General features: G+C 52.5%; 1 non-coding gene across 1 annotated transcript in view; it reads right to left on the reverse strand.

Moving 5' to 3' along the window:
• Positions 1-1,222, reverse strand: part of LOC124733051 — a 1,909-nt gene extending 687 nt beyond the window's left edge. The window contains exon 1 of the ribosomal RNA XR_007008881.1: positions 1-1,222. This exon is cut by the window's left edge and continues 687 nt beyond it. This is a non-coding gene — a ribosomal RNA (small subunit ribosomal RNA).
• Positions 1,223-5,000: the final 3,778 nt, after the last annotated feature.

Consider the following 5,000-nt stretch of genomic DNA (forward strand, 5'->3'; position numbering starts at 1 on the left):
TGCAACCATACTTCCCCCGGAACCCAAAAGCTTTGGTTTCCCGGAGGCTGCCCGCCGAGTCATCGGAGGAACTGCGGCGGATCGCTGGCTGGCATCGTTTATGGTTAGAACTAGGGCGGTATCTGATCGCCTTCGAACCTCTAACTTTCGTTCTTGATTAATGAAAACATACTTGGCAAATGCTTTCGCTTCTGTTCGTCTTGCGACGATCCAAGAATTTCACCTCTAACGTCGCAATACGAATGCCCCCGCCTGTCCCTATTAATCATTACCTCGGGTTCCGAAAACCAACAAAATAGAACCGAGGTCCTATTCCATTATTCCATGCACACAGTATTCAGGCGGGCTTGCCTGCTTTAAGCACTCTAATTTGTTCAAAGTAAACGTGCCGGCCCACCGAGACACTCAATAAAGAGCACCCTGGTAGGATTTCAACGGGGTCCGCCTCGGGACGCACGAGCACGCACGAGGCGGTCGCACGCCTTCGGCTCGCCCCACCGGCAGGACGTCCCACGATACATGCCAGTTAAACACCGACGGGCGGTGAACCAACAGCGTGGGACACAAATCCAACTACGAGCTTTTTAACCGCAACAACTTTAATATACGCTATTGGAGCTGGAATTACCGCGGCTGCTGGCACCAGACTTGCCCTCCAATAGATACTCGTTAAAGGATTTAAAGTGTACTCATTCCGATTACGGGGCCTCGGATGAGTCCCGTATCGTTATTTTTCGTCACTACCTCCCCGTGCCGGGAGTGGGTAATTTGCGCGCCTGCTGCCTTCCTTGGATGTGGTAGCCGTTTCTCAGGCTCCCTCTCCGGAATCGAACCCTGATTCCCCGTTACCCGTTACAACCATGGTAGGCGCAGAACCTACCATCGACAGTTGATAAGGCAGACATTTGAAAGATGCGTCGCCGGTACGAGGACCGTGCGATCAGCCCAAAGTTATTCAGAGTCACCAAGGCAAACGGACCGGACGAGCCGACCGATTGGTTTTGATCTAATAAAAGCGTCCCTTCCATCTCTGGTCGGGACTCTGTTTGCATGTATTAGCTCTAGAATTACCACAGTTATCCAAGTAACGTGGGTACGATCTAAGGAACCATAACTGATTTAATGAGCCATTCGCGGTTTCACCTTAATGCGGCTTGTACTGAGACATGCATGGCTTAATCTTTGAGACAAGCATATGACTACTGGCAGGATCAACCAGGGAGCTGCGTCAACTAGAGCTGAGCAGCCGGCCGCCCGGGAGTGTGTCCCGGGGGCCCGCGCGAACACGCAAGCGTCCGCTCAATCATTCTGCAAACAGGAGGAGGCTGAGCTCCCCTGCACAATACACCTCGAAACCCTCTCAGGTCCCGGCGGCGCGCAGCGCCGTCCCAAGTACTTGGTCGGGTTCGAGAGAGGCGCAATCGCCCGGAGTTAGGCGAGTAGACGCTTTCGGTGCGACCACCCGTGCTCCCAACTGAGCTTGCCGCTGCCGACAGAGGCCCGGGAGCGTGCTGTCGTGGCATTGCCGGCGGGAGACAACACGCGCCACCTACGGTGACCGGCAGCTCCAACGCCAGCGCCACAGAAGGACAAAAGCCCCACTTGGGTGCCGAAGCGAACTCTCCCAGCACAGCGCACGCGCCAACACATCCGCACAGCTGCGATACAAACCACCAGCGAGAACCGCTGGGGCGACCGAGCAGCAGACGGCGTCGCGGCGCCGAGCGCCGGGCGGCGGCGCATCCTCAACGCACACAGTCCTCAATCGGACCAGCACACTGAAGATGTCCACCGCGCTTCGCACCGGGCCCGCGAGGACCTACTTTGGCCGCACGGCGCCGCGCGCAGGGTGCGCCGGCGCGCAGCTGCGACGCCTGCCGCGTCCGTCGGCCGGCGCGCCTGCCACTGGCCGCCCCCACCAGCCGGCTGTAGCGCGTGCGCCCACGCACCGCGCGGCCAGCACGCCGGGAGGCGCCCCCTCACCGGCCGGGGACGGTCCCACCCAGCCACCGCCGCGTATCGCTTCACACCCAGATGCCGTTCAGTTTCGTCGGCATGGTGGGTATCGCTGGAACAACCGGTTCGTACCTCAACCTATCGTCGCCATCACCGATTCACCCCTAGCGAGAACAACCGCACCACAACAGGTTACCATTTGTTCATTTGCGTAACTTCACCAGAAAACGCAGGCGTCCATCGCCATTTGCAACTTCAACGATTATTGCATGCCTGTGTCAGGTGTCACGCCACACTACGTCTGCCCACATACACGCAACAAAATGTGCACGCCTAGACAATACGTGGAAGGTGGCCCCCGTACGTATGCGATGTCCATTGCTCGAACGACTGTCAACCGGCCTCTGTAGCATGTCGCAGATATGGAACGCGGTGCACCATGCCATCACGGTGTGTGAGGAGAGACGACTAGGTCCGAATACATCAACAGACAGCTCATGCTGATCGCCATCCACGGCGTCCGTTCCTCCCACACGTCTCTATGGCGTACCACACTGCAATCCAGCTCTCATAGGGAGACGACACGTAGCTGCGTGCACAATATTTGCACTGTATGGTCCGCCGTTTTTGGGCGCAGTCGTTGTACGGTCACACATGTGCCACGATGTATCATTCGGTACATAAGGACGAATGTGCAGTACAGATTGTGGTTTACGCGTACGACATTAGCGGACGGTTGACACAGGCCGCACCACAACGTAGCCTGAGTACGTCGCATGCGAAGGGCATTGAACATGCAAACTTCTCACCAACCAGCTTGCGAAGGCAGGGGGGCAAGGTGGGGACGTGGGGAGGGGCGGCATGTACGTCCTGCTGCCATCCACATTACAGTGTACAGCAGGAGCATGTGGAAAGTCAGCAAGACTTGCAAGGTGTTTAACATGAAGCGATACACAGGGGAGCGGGCAGTGCGAGTAGCGAACTATATTGCGAGGGTTGCGGGTGGGCAACACTACACTAATTGAACGAGTCGTATAACAATTACAGAGCAGGTTTAGGCGACAACATGGGTTACGTTAGGGGACAACGTGGGTTACGTTAGGGGACAACGTGGGTTACTTTAGGGGACAACGTGGGTTAGGTTAAGGCACAACGTGGGTTAGGTTAAGGCACAACGTGGGTTAGGTTAAGGCACAACGTGGGTTAGGTTAAGGCACAACGTGGGTTAGGTTAAGGCACAACGTGGGTTAGGTTAAGGCACAACGTGGGTTAGGTTAAGGCACAACATGGGTTAGGTTAAGGCACAACATGGGTTAGGTTAAGGCACAACATGGGTTAGGTTAAGGCACAACATGGGTTAGGTTAAGGCACAACGTGGGTTAGGTTAAGGCACAACGTGGGTTAGGTTAAGGCACAACGTGGGTTAGGTTAAGGCACAACATGGGTTAGGTTAAGGCACAACATGGGTTAGGTTAAGGCACAACATGGGTTAGGTTAAGGCACAACATGGGTTAGGTTAAGGCACAACATGGGTTAGGTTAAGGCACAACATGGGTTAGGTTAAGGCACAACATGGGTTAGGTTAAGGCACAACATGGGTTAGGTTAAGGCACAACGTGGGTTAGGTTAAGGCACAACGTGGGTTAGGTTAAGGCACAACATGGGTTAGGTTAAGGCACAACATGGGTTAGGTTAAGGCACAACATGGGTTAGGTTAAGGCACAACATGGGTTAGGTTAAGGCACAACATGGGTTAGGTTAAGGCACAACATGGGTTAGGTTAAGGCACAACATGGGTTAGGTTAAGGCACAACATGGGTTAGGTTAAGGCACAACATGGGTTAGGTTAAGGTACAACATGGGTTAGGTTAAGGTACAACATGGGTTAGGTTAAGGTACAACATGGGTTAGGTTAAGGTACAACATGGGTTAGGTTAAGGTACAACATGGGTTAGGTTAAGGTACAACATGGGTTAGGTTAAGGTACAACATGGGTTAGGTTAAGGTACAACATGGGTTAGGTTAAGGTACAACATGGGTTAGGTTAAGGTACAACATGGGTTAGGTTAAGGTACAACATAGGTTAGGTTAAGGTACAACATAGGTTAGGTTAAGGTACAACATAGGTTAGGTTAAGGTACAACATAGGTTAGGTTAAGGTACAACATAGGTTAGGTTAAGGTACAACATAGGTTAGGTTAAGGTACAACATAGGTTAGGTTAAGGTACAACATAGGTTAGGTTAAGGTACAACATAGGTTAGGTTAAGGTACAACATAGGTTAGGTTAAGGTACAACATAGGTTAGGTTAAGGTACAACATAGGTTAGGTTAAGGTACAACATAGGTTAGGTTAGGTTAGGTTAGGTTACACGTTGTTGTAAGGAAAGGTGTAGGGGGGGGGGGGCGGGGGCGGCAGGTTCGTTGATAGTGATTATAGTAAGTGAATGCTTGTGACATGATCAGATTTGTCACGTCAGGATGCACCTTTGGCTTATTAGAGGCGGCGCTCCAATTCTATGCTTGTGTGAGACCTGTGTCTTTGACTCATGTCATTGTTTGTGCGCTGTGACAGGAGGTACTATTGTGATGTTGGGTGCACCGTTGTATAGGACATGTGTGGGTGTTGGTGCCTGGTCTGCGCAATGGTGGATGTCGAAAGGCTGGGATATTGTATTTTCCGCATGGACCTCCTGGTCTGGTTGTGATAGTGTGGATTGTGTAATGTGGCGGAGAAGATGCACTGGATGTTGTTCCATGCTGGTGCTTACATATTGTATGTGCGCCTGTTAGAAGCAGAGAGTGGTGCGTGATCAGAGTGTCTGGCTGACGTGTGGTTCCCATTGTGGGCAGACTCTTTCAGCATGTATACGGACAGTTGTGTATATTTGCTGTAGTTTGATGGCTCTGCATTGATTACTAATCAGCGCCGTGTGTACGGGTAATCTGGTTCCAGTCCAAAATGTTCCATCTGTGTACATTAGTGACAAAGACTCCCCCCATGCAGTGGGGCTCGGTCTGTTATAGCTCTTCCGCGTAATATAT

This window comes from Schistocerca piceifrons, unplaced genomic scaffold (assembly GCF_021461385.2).
Source record: "Schistocerca piceifrons isolate TAMUIC-IGC-003096 unplaced genomic scaffold, iqSchPice1.1 HiC_scaffold_1377, whole genome shotgun sequence".
NCBI lineage: Eukaryota > Metazoa > Arthropoda > Insecta > Orthoptera > Acrididae > Schistocerca > Schistocerca piceifrons.